Source organism: Equus asinus, chromosome 17, assembly GCF_041296235.1.
Source record: "Equus asinus isolate D_3611 breed Donkey chromosome 17, EquAss-T2T_v2, whole genome shotgun sequence".
NCBI classification, from domain to species: Eukaryota; Metazoa; Chordata; class Mammalia; order Perissodactyla; family Equidae; genus Equus; species Equus asinus.
Genome location: NC_091806.1, coordinates 4,207,895 through 4,220,413, shown reverse-complemented (window position 1 = coordinate 4,220,413; position 12,519 = coordinate 4,207,895).

Below are 12,519 nucleotides of genomic sequence, written 5' to 3'. Positions count from 1 at the left end.
CCAGAGGTACATTTTTACAGAGGAATCAAATGTCATTGGCAATAAAAACTTAGTGTATAGATTAAAGAGCAGATTACACAAGGCTGAAGAGAGAATTATTAAACTGGACCTGATGTCTAAGGAAATCACCCAAAATGAAGCACAGAATGGAAATGGTTATTTTCTATGGGCAACAGAATTTAAAGGTCCAAAATATGTCTATTAGAAATTTGAGGAGAGAAAAAGGAGATTGGGGGACATACAATGTTTAATGTAACAATGGCTGAACAAGTTTCTAGAACTGAGTCCCAGCAACCACAGAGATGTTGGCTTACCTTTCCATCTTAGGGCTCAAAATTAATTTAATTTGAAAAATTAAAGTTTTCAAAAAGTTTTTACCACAGTTTCTTTTGGCACTCATATTTGAAACTGCTAGATTTGTATTTCTCTGTCTATGGTGTTTTTTATTCACAAGGCAGGACTTTCAGTTAGTAGCCAGACTTCCCTAATACCAGATTTTTGTTTTCCACTGCCCAGGAAAGAACAATCCTCAATAGACCTGCAATCACACAGACCCCCACATCCCACGTAGGACCAACAAAAGAGTATTTTACAAAGGTATGCTGTCTCCTTCTACAGAGTGAATTGCTTTCCACAGACACATCTCTATAGCATGCTGCAAAAGGAGCAGAATCGAGGAATGATTCATATGTCCACTGAAATTAGAATATTAAAATATTTTGACAGAGTTGAATATTTTTAAAGCGTTTTATTATTATACACTATTTCACCTACGTATGATTTTCTCTTCTTTGTATTTATCCTACTTGGCATTTTGCTGACAGCTTTGGGTCTGAAGGTTGATATTTTCAACAACTCTGGGACTTTTAGGGACATTACTTCTTTATTTTTTTTCTGCCTCTTCTCTCTCTACCCTCATTCTAATATTCCAGTTACATGTATGCTAGATAACATAATACTGTTCCACACATCCTTATTCATTTATTTCCCCAAAATTTCTGCTCTCTTTTCTATTGATTGTGTAATTTCTACTAATCTACCTTTCTCTCAGTACTAAAGTTCTTTTTTTATCGTTTCCATTTCTCTGCTAAAATTTCCTACTATTCACTTATTTTGTACTTCTGTTTCTGCAAGTTCTTGAACATATTTATGACATCTATCTGTTTTAAAGTTAATATCTGATAACTGCAACAGCTGGATCATCTCAGGGCCTGTTTATATAGAACACATTTTTTGATAATGGATGAAACTTTCTTCTTTACATATCTTGACAAACAACATTATTTTATGCTGAAAATTGTGCATGATGTATCATAGCGAATCTGGATTATGTTGTTTTCCTTTAGAGAATGTTGAACTTTCAATCTCCTTGTCAGAACAAAATTACTGGCAGATGCTCTTGGTTTTATGTTTCGTCAGTCCTGGTCTATTTTGTTTTTGTTCTTGGACTTTACTCAGTAATTTGGTCTTTATTGATAAGGTGTGTCCTTTCTGGGGTCTTAACTGAACGCCTGAGCTGCACGGTTAGCAATACCTCTCCAAGTTGGCTGGGGTGGAACTCCAATGGCTCCCAGCACTTCCCCACCTCTGCCATCACTGTTCAGCCCTCAGCTTCACAGCAGTCACTCTTTGCTAGGCCTCATGGAGGTGTGTCTTTGCGTCTGTTAGCCTAGCACTCTGGCAATGACCCTCAGAAACTCATCAGACTTCTGGGTTCTGCTTCCCCACACAGCTTCTTCCCATAAACTTTCCTTCCTTCCACATTCCAGCTGCTTCACCAGCCTAGGATTTCTCATTTCAGCAAGACTTCCTTGCCCTTCTGTGATTAAGCCCACAACACAGTATTCTGGAAAGTGCCCCTCAGGCATGAAGTCAGACAACATGTGGAATCATCTCCCAGTGATCACCATCTTGCATTGCCTCGTCCAATGCCTGAACAGAGTTGTCTCATATCCTTTGTCCAGTGTTATAGCTGCTTATGGCAGGAGGGTGAGTTTTGAACCAGTTACCTGATCAGGGCCAGAAGTGAAGTTTCTACAGCATTGTGTTTAAGAACAAAAGCATGAACAAAATTAGAAGCAAACCAAATATTCATTAATGTGTAATCGATCAAATAAATTATGCTGCATATTTACCTTCAGACTCCATCCTGCCTTTGAAAAGAATGACATGGAAAGATGTCTAAGACACATTGTTAAATTAAAAAAAAGACAGTGTTCACAAAGCCACCATTCTGTATTTGTGTATACGTATATAAATAGGTACCCAAAATGTGGAAAGAAAACTGCAACGATAAACTCAAAACTGCTAGTAAGTAGTTACTTCAAAGAGAATGGCCGGAAATAGCAGTGTATTTGTACTTTGTGTTTTGGTCTACATGCCTTTCTGTTGTTTGGATCATTCACAATGTGAAAATGCAATAATACTCTTTATAATGAAATAATTAAGAGGACTTTATATTGGTAAATTGCTTGGGAATCACTGTCTACACTTTTTACGCTTCTTTTGTTGAACTACTTGCTATAACTTCAAGTTGAAAGCATCTGGAAAAGTGGAAATTGGACAAATTCACAAAAATATGATTATTTTCCTGGCATTGCCTTGATGCCTTTTAGTCTTGACATCCAATCTGCACATTAGTCTCTCTCACCCTTTCTGTGTTTGTAAGTGCCACATACCTGAAATGCACCTTCCTTGCTGTTACTGGAAACCGACATGAAGGATCCGCCCTCTCCTGCAAGTCTGACATGCCAATTCTGAGGGAGGATTTGAGTAGTAAACACTTGACACAATTTATTTCTTTTCGAATTGTGAGACTCAGTGTCTCCCACAGGCCCAGGTTTGAATATTTGAAAGCTACTTTTACGTCTTTCAAAATCTTGACAGGCATGTGGATTCAGAACACGCCAGCAATATGTCAAACCGCATCAGTCTGTCTCTGGGCAGGACTGGGACCATCCTTTAGGATCAGTTCCCAAAGAGGGAGTCACTCAAAATCAGCTAGTTCAAATAAGAATTCTTTTCCTGAGAGTTCAAAAATTCATGGTTATTGGAGCTGGAAATGACTTAGGTCAGCCAATCACTTTTCCACCTCCCACCTCTCTCGTCACCACCACTGTTCTCTATAAAATGGGTCACACTCATCATCAAGAGTTCCCCTAATTAGACTATTGGGAATGTAACATAGTCGTTGGGAAATATTTCTGTCAAAAATATATTCTATCTATTCCAATTTCACTTAACTTCATAAATGTATTATTAATTTGATAATCCAAAGTAAATCTTACTGTCAGAATTTCTGAAATCTGGAGAGAGAGTGCTTTAATTTCAGTCCTGGCTTTGTCGCTCACTAGCTGTGCAACTTTGGTCAAGTTCTTCAACTTCTCTGGGTTTCTTTTTTCCTCATCTGTAAAATGGGGATCACAGATCTTAGCGATACCTATATCATAAGACTGTTCGAGAATTCAGTAGTTTGTGTTTAAAAGTACATAAGACATAGTAAATACTTAATATGTCTTAACTGTCATCACCACCATCACCAATATCTTTATGGTCATTGTCATTAATAGCATCTCCTCACTTTATTTTCTTCTCTTGTAACCCAGTAATGGTTGTCTGTGAATTGATTCCTTTTCTTTTGTCTTTAAGGATTTTACCATATCTGAGCTGCGCTAAGCCAACAGTAATTGCATATTTTTGACACACGAATATGGGCTGTAATGCCAAAAGAATGAGCCCTGAACTCAAAGAAAGCATTCAATGAGTTTCATTTGAACTCAGCCCACTTGCATGGATTCATCACACAATAGTTTACCAATACTTTAGATGCCACAGCGGACGCTCATCAGGTACTTATTCAATGAATGATGATTCTATGAGAAAAGATATATGATAAATCATTTCCATTTGATACCAGTGAGCACTAGGATTTATTGAACAGATTAAGCACCTGATGTCTGTCACACTCTGTCCCTGTTTCTGTCTCTCTCTTTCTCTACCGCTGGGTCACTAGGCAGGACCGTGAGGTTTTGCACCCTGTTCTTTAGAAAGGAATCTTCACTAGGAGGAGGAGCTCCAATCTGTAGTGCCAACAAAGAACTGAAATTCAGATACCGGCCTCCAGTCTACTATACCCGCGCTACCAAGACTTCCCAAGTGGTGGGACTAACCAATCCCACACAAACCTTTTCTTCTTCTACCTTTCGTGACTTCTTTTCCACTTGATGTTTATTTTAAACCGACTCGGTTCATTCAGAAGAAAAGAGAGCATCTGAGGCTTGAGACAATGTGCTTTTGTCCAGGGGATACAATCTCTTTCCAAGGGTAGCACACAGAGACTTGAGTTAAGAGAGAATGTTGCCATAAGGAAATCTGAAGAAAATGATTACAGGCAGAGGCAAGACTATGGTTGAAGTGTGTAAGGAATGGCAAGAATCCTAGTGTAGCTGAAGAGGAAAGAACGAGGGAAAGAAAGCCTGAAATGTGAGCAGAAAAGCAGCCAGAGGGCAGATTACACAGGGCATTGGAAGTTCTGTTAGACATTTGGATTTTAAACTGGATGAGGTAGGCAGCCACTCAAGGGGTCCTCATATGGTGAGACATTATCTTTTTCGTGCTTTGAAAACAGCTTTCTGGCTGTTGCATGTAGAACAGACTGAAGCGACCAAAGAAGAGAAGAAAGAAGATTAGAAGGCTGTGGAGGGTGTCCACTCTTCTTTTCCTTGTTTTATGGTTATTGACACCCATCACATTTCCTGCTCTATATTAAAATAGGCTTGAGGTCAGGGACAACGTCAGATTGATATTTTTACCTGTTGCAATGCTTACCATACTCTCGTATTTCTCAAAGTATTTTCGAAAGAATAATACAATGCTTACCATACTCTCGTATTTCTCAAAGTATTTTCGAAAGAATAATAGTTATGAAAACAATTGGATTTCCATGGTTTTTAATGTATTTTAATGACATGATTTTTAACTATTGCTTTATTTTTAATTATAACAATTTTTCCATCATTTTGTATAAAAATTCTTCCAAATAAGAGATATGACATAATTGAAAGACTTGGCAAAGTAATGTAGACTACCACCAATGCATTATAGCAGCATAAAGAGGAATATTTATTAAATAGCTGCTTGAACACATGGTTCTGTAGAAAAATACTCTTTCATTATCCATGTTGGCAGTCTTTCATCAGCACTATATTTACATCAGACCAACAGGATTTTGTAATGCTTCCAATGAATTACATTTGCATATTTGACATGCATATGCTTGTAAAATTTGCATAGTATTTAAATCATTACACAATCTTGCTCAACAGAGATGAGCAACAGGAAATACAGGCAACCTCTCAACTTTCTTTCCTTTGATCAAAAATGTACTTCATTCTTTTGTAAGGAGGAAGAGATCCAGCCTCATCTATCATTTCTGAATTGATATGCATAACTTTGACTGATCTTATCTTCTGCTTGTAAATCTCCATGCAATGAGAAAGGGACATAGCCTAAGCCTCATGATTATAAACAGTATTAAGTAAGTAGAAGCTGCAGACCCCACAGTGTCATGGAAGCATGGCACACTGAATGTGAGATCAAGTCTAAAAAGCTCCAGAGGGAAAATGATACAAATTGGATTGTTAAAATTATGTGACCGTCTGCTTTCCTTCCTTTTGATTAAGTCTTAACACAACACACACATAATAATGTTCCTCTAAAATCTAGAAGAAAAAAGAGATGAGAAATTAACCAAGTGCATTTTATAATGAACAATTCAGTAAGTTTCTCACATCCTAGAACTTATTTATTCCTCATTTTATCTTTCACAGCATTATAAAATCGGTTATCTAGTATTTCATCATTTTTTCCCTCTTTGATGCAAAGTCCAGTAAAACAAATGAAAAAAAGCCTGAAAATTAATGATGGTCTTATAAAGCAATCCTAGTAAGTAGGGAATTTTTCTTTGAAAAGGCTAAATTCAAATAAACTTATTTAGTGCCAATAATACCTCTGCCTCCTATGTTTCTAATCTCATCTCGACCCAATTACATAAACAATAGAGAAACCAATGGACTTGATATTCCTGACCATTGTATTTTTTAAATTAAATTCTAGTTGCCATAAGACAGCAATTCTCATTTAAATATTTTTGGTGCATATTAACTCTCCTCTGTAAATGCAATGTTTGAAACGCATTAACTGTTTCAGTTACTATTGCTGTGTAACAAACCACCCCAAAATAATGGCATTTAAAATAATATTAAGCTCACGGATTCTGTGTGTCTATAATACATAGAGAGCGTAGCAAGAACAACCTATATCTGTCCCATACCTGGAGCCTCAGCTGGAAAGAGACAAAAGTTTAGGCAGCTTGAACACGGGGGCTGGAATTCGGTAAAGGTGTCTAATGGTCAATGCTGCCTGTTAGTTGGGACCAAAACTGGAGCAGTCAACCAGACCAATTCACAGGGCCTCTTCATGAGGCCTGCATTTCCTCAAAACATGGTACCCTCAAGATAGTCCTTACACATAATGGCTCAGGGCTCCAAAGGTAAATTCTCCAGCTAACAAGCCAGAAATTGTGTTGCTTTTTTATGACCAGGTCTTGAAAATCACATTGCATCACTTGGGCCAAATTCAATTGGTTACAAACTAACCTCAAGCCAATTCAAATTCAAGGAGAAGGTAATTGGGGACCATATCTATCCATCTGGGCCCTGCCTGCCTTCATAATTTCACCTCCTTGTGGGTGATTTCCCAATCTCCAGCACCATCTCCAGTGTTTCTGCTGCTAGCAGGCCAGTTGGCAGCTGTTCTGAACTCCCATCACTCTCTGGAATGCTATAGTTTCTCTTAGGCCTCACAAGTTTGGATGTGTTTTCCCTTCTACCTGATATCCCTGACTTTATCACCTTGAGAGAATGCTTGGTATACTCTAACACTGCTACGAGTTCCCTTTGCACCCTGGATGGTCCCTTGTGCTAATACTCATCAGACTTTATGAAAACTACCTGTTTCATATCAATTTCTTTCTCCAGAATGTAAATGCCATGAAAATAGTGACTACGTGTAGTTTGACTGCCAACTCACATAGCATCTAGAACAGTGCCCCCTACAAAATAAGAACTCGATAAACATTTGTTGAAAGAATAAATTTAAAAAAATAATTTTCAACTTATTTTTCAATTTCTTGATAGTGGATTGGCAGAATTTCCAACATATTTTTCCAACATATTTTTATAGCATTATATGCTTTTGGGTTGTTTTTATCCTCTTTTTAAAAGCTTTATGAAAATAGAAAAATAAGAATAAATTACTAAGGCAAATTTTGTTGTATTGAAAGTAATGCCACTTATTTTCATCAGTACCAAGACAAATGTTATCACTTGCCCAGGTATGCAGTTTTCTTACCCATTCTGTCCTGTAATCTAATCAGGCCCTTGCCTTGAAAATGCTTCATCTGTATTATACCTTTTCTTGTTTAGATCTGTTAAGTTCTTGATTTCCAAAATTGTTTTGTACAATCACGTACAATGTATTTAGACTACTGCTTCTTTCTCTCTGTCTCTCTTACATGGGTACACGCCTTCTTTCTCCTTCCTTCTCTGTCTCTCACTCTCTACTTAAAATCATTAGAACTCTGAGTGCTGTATTTATAGCAGGGTTGCAAATGATATAAGCTGACTTGATATTGTAACATGAAGAGAATTTTATGATGTTTCTCAAGGGTGATGAAAACTATCCCTTCAAAATTTCTTAGAGAAAATGATGGGCATACAAAAGGAGTTAAATATCAAAATATGTAACTTTGAACACATTTGTGGATGAGCACTATTTCCTGTAGTTTAGTACAAAGAATTGTCTCATTTGGTCAAGCTCACAGCAAAATCCTTCAGAATCTCTGATTATGCCAAAGGCATGGTTATTACCTTAATGGGCGGGAAGTTCAGGAAGAGTATGCACACCTGGACATTTCAGCAGGAACATTGATTATGGCATTTCAAAGTGGAAAAGTAAGTGGGTCTTTCTTTCACCTGAGCAAAACCATTTATAATTTAGAGGAAGTGAGTGCATACAGGTTCAGAATTCACGAAGGAGAAATTTGACTTTATAAAATTCTTATGACAGAGGATTATTAATAAGAGGATCTCATATGGATTCAGAAATTAGAATTCACTCAGTCAAATGTTCTCCCATATCCAGAAGAAAAAAAAGCTATAAGAAAAGCATTACCATACTACTATTTGAAGTAACCAAAACGTTCTCCATTTATTAAAAATCTTTCCAAATCTTAATAACACCTTTTTGTATTATTGAGTGGTTAGTCCTTTGAGGCGGCTAGTTGTTAATAAGCAAGTTTCCATGGCAAGCTATTTGTTTATGAATTATGTGAGAAACTCTGGTTAATTCCCTTTACTAGTAGTGGAGATCATAGTTAACGTATACTTGGTAAAACAGAATGAGGAAAATGTTTATATAAACAATTAATCAATTCTTTGGCACAAGTTAAAGGATTAGTTAATACTACAGATACAAAAGGACTTCTAATTCAACTTTTCTGTGGTTCTAATAATGCATAAGCTCTACAACACAGAAGTATTTTTGGATTTTTTTTATATATAGGAAGAGAAAAATGGCTTCTGCTTTTGAACTTGCGGGTATTTTTCTAAGACATTTCTTCAATTTTTAAATTTTACTTATACATGTGTACACGAAGATAATTTTTTAAACTTGTAGATTCCTTGGTAATTCCCCTTTCCTCAAGATTCTGATCCAAGACGTCTAGTATACAACCTGTGCTCTGTGTTTTTGAAATCCTGCTGGGTGATTCTGGAAATCCTTAGGATTAATGATCACCACCCTACTCAATGTAACCTCTCTCTTTTATGCCAATCACTCCCACAGTTGCACTACCATTTCTCTGAGGGTGATTTCACATCCACATTTCCATTTCTAGTTTTGATTTCTCAGCAGAGATTTAGATCAGCAGTCCTAATTCCACATTGGATTTTCCCCCATGGGTGGCCTGCTGAACCCAAGTTCATGTTCAACAATAAATCCATGAGGAGTCATTAAGAGAGACACACAGCTAAAAGAGCAGAGTCTGTAGTCAGTGGATATTCCAACATCATTTTAGCCTTCATTCCACATCAGTTTCTTTCACTGGTGTTTACAGCACTACCTAAGACTTGGTTTTCATCATGTCTTTGATGATAACCTACATTTTCTTTTTTTTTTTATTTAAAGACGGCTTCAAGTCTTTTCATTCAAATTTATGTACATTAATAGAGCTGGATTATTTTATTTCCTTATATTTTATAGGAAAGCTTTAACTATTGATCCTGGACATTGGAGATTATATTTGTATAATTAATCAATACCATTATTAACAAAATATCAGAGTTTCTCAACATTGAAGAGGGACTTTAAATAGTAATTAGTTTGCATTTCCAGGGCCAGTGAGGTGAGCATTTGTAACCCCTGAGGAATTCTACCTCCAAACTGTGAACAAAGACTTCAATTGCAGGGTCAGACTCTCTCTCGATAATATTCACACTGGCTATTATGATACACACATGGTTGCAGGAAGACAAAGTCTCAGTGAGGAAGGTCCATGAAAACACGTTGCAATGTGGACAAGATCTTAACCAATAAAAATCTTTGTAGAAATTTATCATTTGAGCTTCATTCAAAACATTACCTTGTCCACACCTATGATAGTGAAACATGAATTCAGTAAATTTTCCAATGATCCTGCAAGACAGTTGTTACAAATTCTACCCCAAGAAAGCCACAAATACCAAAGTGAGGATTAGGAAGGACATCAGCACCTGCTCTGTCTATTTGTCTACACTGCATCATTCTTCAAGACCCATTTCAAACACACTTTCTCTATAACATCGCACAAGATTCCATAAGCCTGATACGATATTTGTCCCTTTGAACCATACCACGCAGGATTTATTTTGGCATTTATTTTACGATGCTTCATGTTACTATCTTGTAACATCTTATTTTGCTGCCTTTGAGGCATTATTTCCTTCATATTTCAAGATCTGGTTCACGTTATAGGTACTCAAATATCCAAGTCACATAACAGATACTCAAATACCCAAGTCACACAATGGGTACTTAAATACACAAGTTAATTGAACCATTTTCACTAGCACTCGATCTGTGTCGTTTCCAATCTCTTCAATTTGGAAACACAAGGATCGTCCTCAGTTTCAGCAGCAGAATCAATTTCATTAGTGAAACAAACAAGTAGTGAAAGCAATGTTAGACAGAAGTAGTGAGAGAGCGTTAGTGTGAAGAAGTCTTGCCACTCTTGGCCTACAGCCATAGATCAAGTTAGTGTTTTGTCATGCTCTCTCTCTTTTACTGCTGCCTCTGCTATTGTCATAGCTGTACCAGACACCCTTCACATCATTTTCTGACTGCTAGCTGATAGTGCCATTTCAAGTACGGAACTGAGTTCTCAGTGATGCTGTCCAATTTGCAGCAAGATTAGTTCTCATGGGAATCTCTGTCAGCTCTTATCAAGAAATAAGGAGAAATGGCAAGTTTGAGTGACATAGAAACAGGGAAAATCAGTTGCTCATTCTACCAATTTGATTCTTCTTTCTTATCCCTCCCCAACACACACGCTTTCCAAATGGTTTCCTGCTGTGGAGATGCAGTCTACACAGCACTATTTCCCTCCTTTTTTATTCGAACTTTGGTTGTTTGGGAATTCTTTTGTCATTGGGTACTTAGAAAGGCATTTTAGAACAGATTGAGAGACTCTGATTGCAGATTCTGATCTTAAGAATGCAATAATTATAAGAGAACATAATTACAAGATCTAAGCATTTTAGATGTTAATTAATTCACTCCTTACAATATCTCCATGTGCTACACACTAACATTTTGCACATTTTACAGATGAGGAAATCAAACCACAGGTTAGTGAAGGAACTTCCATAGGGTCACAAAACCACCAAGTGAAAGAGCTGAAATACAGATTGAGGCTCTCGGGCTCCCAAGTCTGTGTGCTCTTTAATAGTGTGTTGTAATTTATTTTTAAAAAGGCTTCTTAATGGATCTCCTTTATTTATTATTTCTGGAAGATGTAAGAAGCATAGGATTTGGTGGACGAAGGCTAAATCTTCTCTCCATACTTCCCAATTGTTGAATGACCTTGAACAAGATGTATAACCTTTTCAGTCTCATCGCCCACACAAAACAGAGAGTCTCATAGCTTCCTACTCTTTCTAAGTTACTGTGATAATTAGATAATTAGTATGAAAGCACCAAGCCTAATATTGGACAAAAATATTCAATAAAATTGAGATTTCTTCTCCTCATTTGAAAATTTTCACAATAAAGAAAAGAAAACTTGTTTCCACTTTAAAAAATATAGTTTTCTATTTTTATATTCTAAGACTATCATATCTGTGTAAAAACATAAAGCCACATTTTCTGTGACACTAAGTTAAGGACTGTCAGATAGTCAGGATAGTACTACCTGCATTTCACAGAATCTTAAGATACCATTGATTATAGGAAGCACCATTATTTTATGTGTCTAAAAGGAAAAGAATGCTGCTAATTAACCTATGATAATGTCTCACTATCACAAGGAATAGGTTATTTATACGTATTGAAATCTTTTTTTCATCTAGAAAAGGTTTATATCTGTTCTCATATACCATTGACTATCACTTAGTCATAAAGCCTCATGAAAAAGCCAAAGAGGATGGAAAATGCAGGGAGACACTTGGACATCTGATCATCTAGCACCATGGCCATCCACTTCAATCCTTCATTTCCTGGAAGAGCAACTTGCTCAAAGTCATTCAGCTAAATAGTGGTGAGGCTGGGAGTAGATCCAAGGATCCATGACTTCAAGCACACACAAGCTATCTTGGGTAATCTATAATGACCCCAAACCAGATATAGAAAGGCTAAAACCTAAACTTCTAAGAGCGTTTGCTAATGGATTAAGAAAAAAATCTGACAACATAATAAATTATCTGATCTTGGACTCATTCATTCTTTCTTTCTTTTACTCCCACATCCAATCCATTAGCAAGCTGTGCCACCTTTTCAGAGAAGTCTTCAGAGAACAAATTATTTAATGGTAACAGTACTCTACTCTCAGCCCTGGGCATCCTCTATCCGTTTGATTTTCTGCCTAGAATGTATCATCCTCTAATATACTATATAACATACGTGTGTTCCATCTTCATCTCAGCAGATCCCTCCACAGCCCTAACGGAAAGAGAACCTCCAAGAACAGTTTTATTGTGATAGTTTGTTTTCTACTAATTTGCTCAATTCCCTATATTCAGGCTGTGGAACACTTCCTGGCACATAGGAGACATTAAATAAATATTTGTTGAATTAACAAATTATTTAATTATTCATGTTACCTGGTTAGTGAATAAGCAACAGAATCATCTTTTTTTCACATTTGTTTGGATAAAGCATTAGGCTAAAAGAACAAATAAAGTGCACCAAGAACTTCTCTCTCATACA